At 32.3% G+C, this 14,590-nt stretch overlaps 2 long non-coding RNA genes across 6 annotated transcripts; both read left to right on the forward strand.

The window, feature by feature from the left end:
• Positions 1 to 2,993: 2,993 nt before the first annotated feature.
• LOC136232396 (uncharacterized) lies at positions 2,994 to 6,447 on the forward strand. 5 transcript variants are annotated; one of them, XR_010690484.1, is made up of 8 exons: positions 2,995 to 3,314; positions 3,424 to 3,502; positions 3,665 to 3,782; positions 3,950 to 4,382; positions 4,457 to 4,519; positions 4,924 to 4,992; positions 5,122 to 5,143; positions 6,322 to 6,447. It is a non-coding gene; the product is annotated as an uncharacterized lncRNA (long non-coding RNA). The 5 variants fall into 5 exon arrangements; XR_010690487.1 differs by lacking the exon at positions 6,322 to 6,447 and having other exon boundaries at positions 2,994 to 3,314; positions 3,413 to 3,502; positions 3,629 to 3,782; positions 4,924 to 5,148; XR_010690486.1 differs by lacking the exon at positions 6,322 to 6,447 and having other exon boundaries at positions 2,994 to 3,314; positions 3,413 to 3,502; positions 4,924 to 5,148.
• Positions 6,448 to 6,473: 26 nt separating this feature from the next.
• LOC136232397 (uncharacterized) lies at positions 6,474 to 8,473 on the forward strand. The gene is made up of 2 exons (XR_010690488.1): positions 6,474 to 6,767; positions 7,974 to 8,473. It is a non-coding gene; the product is annotated as an uncharacterized lncRNA (long non-coding RNA).
• The last annotated feature ends 6,117 nt before the right edge of the window (positions 8,474 to 14,590 follow it).

Here is a 14,590-nt window from a genome sequence, read left to right on the forward strand (position 1 = left end):
TCAATAGATAGTATTTTAAGTATATGATTAAAATTAAAGAAAATTGCATAGCAATTTGAATTATTTTTCGAAATAACATTTCGAAGACATCATTTAATTTGATTAGATCCGAGATAACAGTGTCAGATTAATTTTTTTTTATATTTTTATAAAAAATATAATCGAGATTGGTTAATATAGTGAATTTTTATAATCGAAATAATAAGTAACAAATAGGAATAAAAATGTAATAAATGAGGTTTAATTACACGAATTAGAAGAATTGGAGGTTAAATTAGAATTTTGGAAATATACTCTTTCAAATTTTATAATCTGATATTATTAATGATACATTTAATTTGTTTTCTTATACTACCATATACTAATGATAATTTCATATTACAAGTTACTACCATTATTATTTCATTTTTGAACAGATTACCATTTTTTATTTAGTCTAATAGTATATTTTATCATTTTTTTTATTTGATAAAAGAATATAAATTTCATGTCTAGTAAAACCTAATAATAATTTTCTAACTCTAATTTAAATAATTGTGATTGTCTTCTACCAAAAAAATAATAATTGTGATTGTCTGAGTTCTTCGAACTGAGAGCACGGGTTTTTGGGGTTGTCCACTTGGGGTTCGTATTGAAATAGGAAGGAGGAAGATGACCTCCAATACTGATTTTCTGGGCTTTTTGCAGATTAGGGACATTTTCTTTTATTCGGTAATAAAAAAAGAGTTGTTTTGTTATTGAGTTGGTTTTGAGTGATTTGTTCAGTAACCAGAGTCGGGTTAGACTTTGATTAAGTCATTTGGAACGATTCTTTTGATAGGAAATGCCGGTGATAGAATTGTTAATGGTTCAGATTTTGGGGGGGAAAGTAGCTAAGCTATTCACTATTTTATGATCATAACTAATATCAAATCAACGGTTATTTTTACTGAGTTGAACGAAACCACACGTGTACACGCGTAGCATCATATCGTAATGGTATGATCTTGTTTGGTAGTGTGTGCCTTATAAAAATACTAATAGACTGACTGAATATGGGTTAGTGTTTGCGTTTAATTTATGTTAGTGATGATACGATTGTTCTGCAATAATTGTTAAGTAAAAGTGCTCGAACAAGTAATTATTGATTGTGATCTAGTCTATAAATAAACTAATAACTAAAATTTTATTTTTTTTTAGTTTGTTAATTATATTAATTTAAAGTATTTGATTTGTGCTCATAAAATCCAACTATAGCTAGCTATAATTTAAAATAGGTAGAACTACGTGGCTTTGATTCCCAGTTGAAAGGTTAAAAGACATTCGGGATACGTAAGAAGCTTGATAGAATGATCAAGTCCAAGCCAAATAGTTAAATAAATTTTTATCTAAGTTAAAATTTATGAGTCAAATTCATAGATCGTTGTGTTATCTTTCCTTCACACCCGATGCCGTTTAGGGTCGGGTGTGACAGGTATTTCATATAAAAATACTCGGTCCAAACCCAGCCAAGCCCACTATTAATTTAGGTGGGCTCGAGCCGAGCTGATGTCGGGCTTAAAAATCAAATTTCAAGTCCAACTCATATAAACTCAACTAAAAATATATACATATTTTTAATTATAAAAAAATTGTACTTAATATTGTATATAAATTAATAATTAATATTAAGTGGCGGGTTGGGCTGGACCGGCCCGTGTTTTTTTATCAATCCCAAATCCCCTTAAAAAATAGACGGGTTTTGGTAGGCATGGTTTATGATCAATTTTCATTGTCCAAACCCGATCTATAAGTCTGGACAGGCCATGACACGTACCCAAACCTGTGTACAGGTCTACTTAAAACTAGTATAGGGAACATTTTGCTTAATTTGAAAAGAATGGAAGGTTAATTGATTTTGATTGACCTTTATGCTTTATTTTTCCAGCATTGTTAATAAGAAAAAAAAAAAAAACTAACTTGTAGGAACATATTAGTGTGTATATATTAAGTCTTAAATCTTTTTGTTCTTTTATCCCTTAATATAAAACTCTGCTCCTTTTTTTATATATATTCTTACTTTATTTTTTTTGAAATTTTTTTCCTATATACATTATATATCAAATAAAATTATCTAAATCATATTTACAAACTAATCATTGATTCCAATTTCATCTGGAACCAATTTTTGGCATTTATTCGATTTCAATCGAATTTAATTACATCAAACAACTATTATGACCAGTCTCTTTTCAAAAAAATATTTGAGCAGCCACGAGCCATCATTTTCTACAAAATCAGTCTTAATCTCACTATAAGCCGCCTCTATTATTCGATTTTTCTGCAAACAAAAGGTGTTGATTTTCGAAAATATCTGCTTTAGCTCTTCAACCGATAAAATGATACCAGCTAGTCTAATTTCTGCATACATTTCTACAAATTCCAATCCGATTATTCCAAGAGTATTATTTAGTCTAGATAAACATTATCGATCCTCAATTTGAGCCAATTGTGTCCAAATCGATTTTCACCATTGTTGGCTTCTTCCTCACCTTCAAGCTATTTTCGTTATCCGAGATGCTCCAAACCCCAAATTCGAGCCATCTTTAATTAAAAATCATTTACACATCATTTTTAGAAGTCCTCCACTGATTCTAAACCTCCAATTCTCTCAGAACCAAGATTTTCGTATTATTCGATTTCAACCGAATTTAATCGTATCAAACAACTGTTTTGAACAGCTCTTTTCTCAAATTTATTACGATCTCCACAATCAATATTTTTTCCTAAACTCAATTTTTGTCTCTTCCTTGACATATAATTTTTGTCTCCACAATGTCCCAACAATTCCGAATCTAAGTAGAAATTCGAAACACAATCACTACAAAAAAAACCCCTATACCAACGCTTTTTTAAATGCACTTTTGAAAAGTGTCACTACAAAATATTTATTGTTATTGAAAATTTAACTCTTAATTTTGTTTTTACCCTTACAACACAATCCTTTACATATTTGCCAAACATTAATTTGTTTTTTTTATTTTTAATTTAGTGAAAGAAAAGCTAAAACACTATCCAACCCTACCTCGCCTCTTCTCTCTTTCTCGTGAACGCCTCCGCTGATCTCCTCTGTTTTGCTAATCTGGTGTGAGGAAACCCTAAATTAGCTTCTTCCTAATCGCTCCCTAATTTACCTTTCGTTCTCTCTCTGTGACGGCAACAAAGGTCATTGCTATGTGAGGCGGAAGAAGATCACCCCTAAGTTCTCTCTCTCTCTCTGATATTCCATCGGTGTCCATCGGCTGATTTCGTCCTCTGGAATCTAATCTAAACTCCGTTGTCTTCAAATCATTGAGGTATTTCTTTAAATCTCTGTTGTCTGGTCTAATCTCCTCTGCTTCTTCATACTTAAGAACTTTTATGTGAGTGCTTATGTCTCCTCTGTTTTGATGAGGTTTGGAATAGAGCGAAGACACACCTTACTCATTGAGGTAAGACTTGGCTCAATCAACATCTTACAAAGATCTGGCCCTATTTCAATGAGGTAAGAACTGTTTTCGATCCCATTTTTTGGTCTTTTAAGTGGATGTATACGGCTCTAGGTATAGGAAATTAAGTGATTTCTAAGTTCGGTCTTTTGAAGTTACTGTTTGTGTTATTCTTTTGATAGGACTATATGCGTGTCTCGAAATTTTGATGTTTGTAGGCAGCGTCTGAGTTGATAAAGGCTTCAGTAGAACCTGTTCTTGAGCAATATAGACTCGTACTGTCATCTCTTAAATTTTCCAGGTTCACTCTTGGAACTATTGCGCCACAATTCACAGGTCAGCTTTGATTAAAGAGAAAATTTGAAATGCAGCTAACTCTAATTTGAAATTTGAAGTGTGCGAGAAGATGGTTTGATGAGTGTGATGTGAACCGTTTGGCAAACATGGGAAAGTATGACTGGATATTCTACAATTTCTATTGATTCTTTGTGTTTGGGTATTAGGAGAAGGAAAATCCAGAAAATAGGAGAAATGCTATGTGGACAAATAGCGGTGTATGAGCTATTACGGACAAATCAGTGGCAGTTCCATGAAGATGTAGTGAAGAATTCCTCTCCCATACCAAATGACCTCTACCTTTTGTCGGAATGTCAGGATCCGCTTTTGAATGATGCTTAATGACCCTAGTTTTGTTATTTGTGGACCCAAAATTTCCACAAGCCAGTTACGAGGGAGACCACCCAAGCCTTGCCCAGTGACCCCTCTGAGTGAGCGAAGGAGTAACATAGGTGCGCATTGGTTTTGGGCTGACCCTAGCCTAATCTGATCAAATTGTATGTATACGAGGATGTTGCTGGCAAAAGATCAGTGCAACTTTGGATGGTTCTTCTTAGTTCACTAGTTGCTATTTGTGGATCTTTTCAATTTGGAATTTGTGTAAGTTGTTCATTCTCAACTTCAGGTTCATTTCATTACATATTCTTGTTGGTTTAAGTCATGTTTTTCCGTAGGTGGGCTACTCTGCACCCATTCAGCTGCAATCATGGGAAAGTCTTAATCTAACTACAGCTCAGGTTTCAACTCTTCTCTTCTTTTTCCATTTGCATTGTAAATTTTCATATTTGTTGACAATAATTAAATATTTAGACTACGAGATGACACTATTCCTTTCTACATAGTACTATACGAATTTAGTTTACATGTATAGATCGTTGAGGAAGGCTCAGAAAATAGTATAGAATATAGATAACTTATGGCATAGATAGTAATGCAATCTATTAATCTCAACTGTTTTCTTCATGAAGGATTCTCCTCTTGCATCTTTGATTGAGATTAATTTTAGGTAGTGGCATGTGATTTTCCTCTTGCATTCTGTTCTTTTCTTCAACATATCATTATGGGCCGACTTTAACTAATTTAAGGCAAGTTCCGATTCTCTAAAACCTTAGTAATTTTATCGTTTCTGTTTGGTCGACAGGTTTTAGGGTTCCCTTTAAGTGATTGGAAGAGGAGGCAAAGGTTCTGATCCTTTTTTCAATTCCTCCAGGTTTGCTCCATAGCTATCATATTTCATGTTAAACAAATACCTTATATGAACTTATAGTATGTTGAAACATTTACACATAAATTGCTTTTATATGAAACTACTAATGGTTCAAGTTTATCTCCCGAGCAGGACATAAGACGAAGCGTTTCAGGTAAGCGTTTTCAAGATGTTAGATTGATTTGTTTATGTAGTACATATTTGCCAAACATTAGAAATTTTCTCATGTTCTAAGAATTGGTTTCTATCTAATAATGGTCTCTCTTATTTTGATTGAGTTTTTAGTAAATTTTCTTCAAAATAGGTTCAATTTCCTTTTATATCTCTTTAAATCAGTTTATTATCTGTACTTTCTTTTACAGCAAACTTGGCACTAAGGATAAAAAGCAAGCCCAATTAAATCAGTTTCAGTTTCCTTTTTTCAATTTCCTTTTACCTACGGTTGAAACCGTTTTTTAAAGTAGAAAATTCTGTCTGTAAAGGGTATTTTTTTGTTACTGAGTATAGGGCCAAAACTCAAAGATATTGTATTGTCCAAAATAATCAAATCAATATTAAAAAATGTATATTTCCTTTATTTGAATTAAGGGTCTGTTTGTTTTACCTACTGACTGTTTGTGATTACGGTTTGCTTTTGAAAAAACTGCTATTCCAAAAAGCAGGGATTCTCTGCTCGTGTAAAAACTACTTTTTAGGAGTAAAAAAACAAACAGAATGTTACTAATCAAATACGTAAAAAAACACTTATTTTTTAAGTGAAAAGGGAAACAGTAACATGAAAAAATAGCTACCAAACATCACCTAAGGGTGAGGATTTGAAATAATTGCACTGAGATCCTTATCACTCAAATTAATCTCAATTGATTAGAAATCTTCTAATTAGCCTTCCTTTTTATTTATTTCCTTTAAAAAAATTCCTATTAAGGTAGTAATCAAAATAGGAAATAGAGGAAGATATTTTATTACAGCTTAGCTTCACTGTTTAACGAAACCGCACTCCAAACTAGTCCTGCTGTAATAAAATAAATGTAATTACCTTCTTCAACTTTTATTTTCTTGTGAAAATTTAAACTCAATATCTAATTTATGTGATTTGAGCCTTATCATTCAAATTAATTTCAATTGATTAGGAATCTTTAAATGTGCCTTCCTTTTTATTTATTTATTTATTGCCTATAGAAAATTACTATTAAGGAAAAAATGAAAAAGGTAGTAATCAAAATAAAAGGAACCAAACTCTCAAAGGTAGTCATCTTTCTTTCTTGCTGGGATATTAGTTTCAACTTTTATTTTGTTCTGAATATTAACCTCTCTTATTTGGAAAACACACAGGAAAGAAAAAGTAATGGCGAAAGAAAATAGAAGATTAGGGAGATGTGTAGCGTGCACATCTCAAAGGAAAGGCTGCACAGAAGCAGGGGCGGAACCAGGGGGGGTTGGGGTGGGCTCGAGCCCCGGCAACCGGCCGGGGGGGGGGGGGGGGGAAATTTTTTTTTATATCAAAATGACGTCGTTTTGCTCATGATCAAAACGACGTCTTTTTGTTTTTAATGAAAATAAACTGCAAAATAAAACACAGCACCTTAAATCCTTGAATTAGGTCGAGACTCGAGCATCACGCTTAAGCCTCTCGCACACAGCCGGCGCAACGCAAACGCAAGGGAATCCGCACAAAAGGGAGGTTCCGCCACTGTCTCCACCGTCGGCCTGCCACCGATATCAGTCGCTATCGCCGGACACCGTTCAGTCGCCGCTGCTATTTTAACGCGAAACGCAAGGTGAGAGTTTTCGTTTTCTTTTTTTGCTGCTTGATTTTTCATTTTCGTTTTGCTGCTTGATTTTTCTTTGCTTTTGGTTTTGCTGTTTGATGAATTTTAGATTGAATTGGGGATTATGAATATTAGATTGAATTGGAGTTGATTGAATTGGGATTTTTCTTTTGCTTTTGCTTTTGCTGCCTGCTGAATTTTAGATTGAATTGGGGATTATGAATGTTAGATCGAATTGGAGTTGATTGAATTGGGATTTTTTTCTTTTGCTTTTGCTTTTGCTTTTGATGCCTGATGAATTTTAGATTGAATTGGGGATTATGAATTTTAGATTGATTGAATTGGGATTTTTCCTTTGCTGCTTGATGAGTTGTTGCTGATGCTGCAATTACCATTTGTTTCTTCAGAATGGACCAAATGAGGGTCTCTAAACAAAATGGACCTTCAAGTTTTGTATTAGGACATAGGCTTTTTCCTTCTTATATTTAGTGAATTTCTTTTTTATATTAGCATTACTTTCATATTAGCATATTGGTCTTTTCAGAATGGACAAATCCGTATTCTGCAACGTTATCAAACATTGTACAAATGTAGGATTCAGTTATCAAAAATAGACATGTAATAATAGTTACCGATGTTTCGAATTTTTTTGTTGACGTTTTGAATTTTTTTTGCTGATATATTTGAGCCCCGGGTCATCCAGGGTCCTGGATGATGGAATCAACAACTTTAGGTCTATCTTCGACCCCAATATCTCTGAGTATCCTCTTAATGTTACTCAGCCCAAAAAGCCCTAGCGCATACTGAAACTCAGTGATATTATCCCTAAAATAAGGTTTCATGATACATCCTTCTGTGCAGCCTTTCCTTTAAGATGTGCACGCTACACATCTCCCTAATCTTCTATTTTCTTCCGCCATTACTTTTTCTTTCCTATGTGTTTTCCAAATAAGAGAGGGGTTAATATTCAGAACAAAATAAAAGTTGAAACTAATATCCAGGGGAATTTTGGCTCAGCCCGCCACATGGATTTTGCCTTGGCGGGCCGGCAGGGATTTTGTCCAAGGCAAAATCCCTGCCTTGGGGGGCCGTTTGGCCCGCCATTACGCCTGGACGGGCTGTTTTGGCCCGTCCGTTTTTTTTAATATTTATTTTATTTTTTAATATTTATTTTATTTTGTTTTGTAATTTTAATTTTGTTATACATTTTTGCAGCCCGATGTTTTAGCTGTTGATCGTGAATCAAATAAGCGTGGTATCACAGCTTCTGCTCGGAGGACCAAAGGAGCAGATAAATTGATGGCAGATGCACAGAAGGATAGCTCGACTCGGTCTCATCCTCCATGACCCAACGATAGCTCGACTCGGTCTCATCCTTCATAATAGCATAAGCTATCTTGAAGTTTTCGTTACATGGAGTCATTCCAACAATTTCAAAGAATGGTATTCTATACTTGTTGGTTTTGTACGTTGAATCCATTCCAATATACCAGTAATATGTTCGAAATAACTTAATAGAAGATGGATGTGCCATAAATACATGAGTTAACATACCTGTTTCCGGATCAGCAACACTAGAATGAGAATAATTATTCTCCACGGCAAGATGGAAAAACCGACTAATAATATCTCTACCCTTAAACCCTTCCTTCATCAATCGGTTTCTGTAATTATATACATGCTTTATTGTTGGATTGTCTTTGGGATGTTGTGTACGAAGTGCCGTCATAATAGCACACGATTTTGTTTGATACGAACTCATTTCATGCACAATTTGTTTCGATACAGGACTGAGTCCGCTCATCTATCGGTGTCCTTGTGGATAAACACACAATTCATGATTATGCTTACCCTTCTCTCCGGCATAAACAATGATCTCCCAACCCGAAAAATCTTTCAACTGTTTGACTTTGATCCGGAAAGGACACCAACACGCCTTAGTTTTAGTTTTCCTACGTGAATCATCTTATAAAGGATTCGTATTTCCTCTATATCGTTCGCCACGTGAACATCTTAGAAGCTTTTCAATTTCGTCGTGTTTGTGCGAAGAGATAACAATTTTGAAACCATTTTTAATTGCCATAGCTTTAGCCCACTGAATCGCTTCTATACTTGTGTGGAAAAATACGCTTGTAATGAAATATGGACTATAATCAATCTCGTCACCAATCCAAACGTTGTCCGGTTCCTGAAATTAAACAAAAATGCATGCATATTTGAACAAAGCGAGAAAAAATAGGCCAAATACTACTAAAACAGTGGCTTTGAAAGTCGCTGTATTTAGCTTGGGCGGGTCAAGGACCCGTCTGTTTATAAGGCATGGCAGGTCCGTCACCCGCCATTCTTTAGAGTAATGGCAGACCTTGGACCCGCCTTTACTCTTGAGCGGACGGGTTTTAGACCCGTCCGCATACGAGTAATGGCGGGTCTTGGACCCGCCATTACTATGTTGATGGCGGGTCTCACCTGCCATCAACAAAAGTTTCGGAATTTTTTTAAAAAAGTGAAATTTATTGTATTTTTTCTTAAATATTTAAAGGTTTAGGTTCGATTTTTACCTCGTTTGGGAAGAAATATTCGTACTTCGGGGTTCTTGAGTCCATTTTCCGTCTACTTTTTGTTTTTTTTTGGAAGTGAGGGAAAGAGTTTCAATTTTATTTAGGTAAAACAAGGGGGAGGGGCTAAATGGTAAAAATAGGGCGATAAGTGGGAAAATAGGCGCGGTATATAGCAACACCTATAATTTGTAATAAAAATCTGTATATATATTGTTATTTGATGAAAATATATAGGTGAATGTGGTAATGCTAATATATTGGAAGATCAGACTTTGGCAAAACCCAACTTGAAGTGAAGCTTACAGATGATATGATGTGTCCATGGATGTTAAGGTGTATGTCAGTGGAAGTGATGCAGATTTTATTTTCATTTACACTTTAATTTTCAAGATACATTGTTACTTTACATTTTCAATATATATTTAAATTGTTTGACATAATAAGAATTAATCCCACTAATGTGAGAGACATGTATTTATTTAGACTGATTATGAGTTTTATGTAACCAACCCATATATCAATGGGATAAAAACTGTGGATTGGATTGAATTAGAGTATATGGGTTGAGGCCCAAGGTGCTCATGGGCTTTGATAATCTCGGCCCGTAAAAAACACAAGCTTTCTATACAAGGATGGAGATTTTTCAACAGTTATCACTCTTATACGTTGGTTTTGCTAATGAAATATTGATTTTGCAGAGTGAAATATTGATTTTTGATGATATAATAGATTCATTTAATAAGATGACAAAATGTGTAAATCAATTTTATTTTATTTTACTAACTATATACTTAAAATGCATGTTTTTTTTATTATTATTTAAAAAAAAACCAGTTGATCAATCCCTAATTGATTTAATGATGCGATATAATAATAACATGAAAAATGGTGTTATTCTAATCAAATTTTGAAGTGAAATAATAAAAATTTTGATTTATCGACTGTCAATGTATAAATTTCAGCATTAGTTCACTCTATGCAAAGTCTGTAACAAATTGAGTATCGATTACCAACAAAATTATCTGTCGATAATGCTTAAAATCTGTAGTTTATAACATGTTAGATGAGTATTTGTGTTTTTTTTACTCTACCACTATAATCAATCTAACACTTAACTGACTAAAATTAAGAAAACTATGTTGGATTTTCCATAATTTATATCAAGTTAGAATATGGTCCTAGTATATTATATACTTATGTAGTTTGATAAAATAAAACAATAAATCCTATTGGTTAGTTCACGTAAGGGTACGATCAATCATCATGTTTGATTAACCAAAGGGTACGTTGAATCCTATTGGTTCATTAATGAAAAGGTACCTTATGGATGGAGAGATACCTTGATGGAAGGTATATTTATAGAACATAATCAGAATTGGTCCTCTCTCTAACTTATCTAAAAGTCATTTTCTCTCCATCTAGAAAATCTGTAAAGTCTAAAGGGTTAAGTGAGAGAAACACAATTCTTGTGATTCCAGAAGAACTCGATTGTAATTATCATGGATCAAGGTACGCTCTTCTGACTGTTATTAAGTTTTTGTGAAAATCATCTTATTCAAACATCTGGGCAATTATGTTTGTCTAATATTATGATGAAATCTAAGATTTCTAACATGTGGTATCAGAGCCTGTTTTTGGAATGGATGATTTTCCGATTATGTTCTTTTTTAGTGTTATCCGCTGCGTTAAGGTTCTTATAGATTATTAATCTGATGATATAAATTAAAGGCTGTTGAATTTTTGTTAACAAATTCTTATTATGAATCTGTTTTTAACTTTGTTAAAGATTACAAAAAATCTGTGTGTTTTATGATTGATTATCTGATGATGCTTACATTGCTGACAAATTAATATAGAATTTCTACCTGAATATTCAATTTTGATATTGCCCATAATGTTTTGTGAGTATATAAAACTTATATATGAATTTGGTATTTAAAAAATTTATATATATATATATATTTTAATGTTTCCAGTAAACATTAATTTTTACAATATTTATATGATGTTGTAAGGTTGTGTTTTTTTTAAGAGTTGTTTTGAATGCAGTCTGTTTCAATACTATTTTACTGGTCAAATTCAACTCATGTATATATTGTTTTGATTATGAAATTTAATAATGATTTTAGTCACCAAAGTGACTAAATATTGAAGTCTTAAATATATCAAATTGTATAATATTAGTTTTAATTATTTGATTATTATAATTTGTTAGTCACTAAAGTGGCCAAATTTAAAAGGTTTCATAGATATCACATTAAAACAAATTCAATTACTTGTGTGTACAAGATGCTTATAACTGAGATGATATGAAAATATTTTATTACAAGTATATTGAAGTTCATTGTTATAAAATATTATGGATCGCCTAAAGGTTGATTGCTTATTTTATAATTTATGGACATTACGTGGTAATTTTGATACACTTGGTTAGACATGTTTCATATATCCAAAGATAACAAATATATCTAATTGGAGTATATTAATTACAAATTACGTGTAGTTGAATTAAGCATCAATTATGTTTTGTTTCATTGTTGTATATTGTTGTTTTACCCAAAGGAGAATTTCAATGTACATTTGATGATGCTATAAAATTCTGAACCTTTATTATTAAAATTAAATTTTACTAAGACAGAATTCGATGAAGGAATCGATAATGATCCAGTTTCATTTTCACAAGCTATAAAAAGTAATAATTCTACTAAGTGGTTAGATGTCGTGAACGAAGAGATGAAATCAATGGACCGCAACAAAGTTTGGGACCTTGTTGAATTGCCAGAAGGTTGTAAACGAGTTGGGTGTAGGTGGGTCTTTAAGACTAAACGTGACTCGAAAGGCAATATCGAACGTTATAAGGCTAGACTTGTTGCCAAAGGTTTTACTCAAAAAGAGGGTATTGATTTTAAAGAAACTTTTTCACCCGTTTCTAGAAAAGACTCTTTTAGAATTATTATGGCATTGGTAGCTCATTATGATTTAGAGCTCTACCAAATGGATGTGAAAACCGATTTTCTAAATGAGAATTTAGATGAGGATGTATATGGTTCAACCAGAAGGATTTGTGGTTGAAGGAAAGGAAAATATGATGCGTAAACTTAAAAAGTCAATATATGGACTAAAACGAGCTTTCCGACAATGGTATCTTAAGTTCATGATACCATAACATCTTTTGGATTTAAGGAAAACATTGTTGATCAATGTTTATATCTGAAGATCAGTGGAAGTAAATTTATAATTCTAGTTCTGTATGTTGACGATATCTTGATTGTAACTAACGATCTTGGTTTATTACGTCAAAGAATTTCTCTCTAAAAAATTTGTAATGAAAGATATGGGTGAGGCATTCTATGTGATTGGAATAGAAATATTTCATGACAGATCACAAAGATTATTGAGATTGTCTCAGAAAGCATATATTAAAAGGATTCTTCGTGGCATGCTTTGAGGCCACGATTCATGATTATGGTTGCAGAACTTTATTTCAGGACTTGGAATTGTCGATAGTATTGCCAAGCCGCTGAAATTTTTTTGTGATAATTCTGCAGCAGTCTTCTTTTCTAAAAACGACAAGTATTCTCAAGGTGCTAAACATATGGAAATCAAATACCTTGTTGTTAAAGAAGTAGTTCAGAAACAAAGAGTGTCAATCGAACATATTAGAACAAATATTATAGTTATGGATCCGTTGACAAAAGGATTATCCCCTAAGGTGTTTAGTGAACATATTGAAAGAATGAGGATTATCAAATATCATTAATGATGATGTTATAATTATATCTTATGTTATAATGTATTTGACAATGTGAGCTCATTTACATATTGTTTCTGATACAAATTTTTATGAATCCTGTTTCTTATGAATAGTATATATACATGAATGCATAATGGGCATTAAACAAGATATAGTCTCTAACAAAAACATTATTGTTGGACCATCATGAAAACCTTATTATAATTCATTTTGAGTATAAGATTTATATTGTGATACATGGAAGGGACTATGTCGATGAACTGACATACAACTGCTATGATCCTTATTAGTCTTATTGCTTAACAATGACTTTATGTTTTGACCAGTATGGTAATGGATTTATTTTTTAATGCGCGCCTTATGTTTGTTATTAAACTGTATATATATATAATTTCACACGGACCAAGTGGGAGAATGTTGGATTTTCCATAATTTATATCAAGTTAGAATATGGTCCTAGTATATTATATACTTATGTAGTTTGATAAAATAAAACAATAAATCCTATTGGTTAGTTCACGTAAGGGTACGATCAATCATCATGTTTGATTAACCAAAGGGTACGTTGAATCCTATTGGTTCATTAATGAAAAGGTACCTTATGGATGAAGAGATACCTTGATGGAAGGTATATTTATAGAACATAATCAGAATTGGTCCTCTCTCTAACTTATCTAAAAGTCATTTTCTCTCCATCTAGAAAATCTGTAAAGTCTAAAGGGTTAAGTGAGAGAAACACAATTCTCGTGATTCCAGAAGAACTCGATTGTAATTATCATGGATTAAGGTACGCTCTTCTGACTGTTATTAAGTGTTTGTGAAAATCATCTTATTCAAACATCTGAGCAATTATGTTTGTCTAATATTACGATGAAATCTAAGATTTCTAACAAACTATGGTTTATAAGGGATAAAATAATTAATTTATAGTTTTTTTTTTTTGAAACAATTTATAGTTTTTTTTGTTTGTTTTATGTTCTTTTTATTGTTTTTTGTGGTCATTTTATTCTCTTTCGAATGTTGTGTTATTGTGTGAATTTATATTTTTTTAATGACATTATATATGTTTTCAATAAATAAAAAGTTTAAACTACTATCTGGTCATTGATTTATCCAAAATTTTATTATTTGGCCCCAATCTATTATTTGGTCATATTTGGCTCTTGATTTTAGTACAATTTCATCCAATTTAAATAGAGACTTAACGTAATTGTTATTCTATTAGCACGTGACGATATTTTGACTCTTAAATTTGATAAATTTTTATTTAGAGATTTGTTTTTATTTGTTTTTCTTTTTTAATCTAATCAATTATTTTCATATAAAAGAGTTTATGTGACAAATAAATTTCAACACATGTGACGTGTCAAAATATCATTATATATGGGTGGGATAACAGTTTTGTCAAATCTCAATCTAAATTGGGTGAAATTTCATCAATTTGGATAATTCTGAGGTTAAATTCGATCGAATAATAGACCAGAGGTCAAATGATAAAATTTTGAATCTCCTTTCGGATT

The sequence above is a fragment of the Euphorbia lathyris genome, chromosome 6 (assembly GCF_963576675.1).
Source record: "Euphorbia lathyris chromosome 6, ddEupLath1.1, whole genome shotgun sequence".
Lineage (NCBI taxonomy): Eukaryota > Viridiplantae > Streptophyta > Magnoliopsida > Malpighiales > Euphorbiaceae > Euphorbia > Euphorbia lathyris.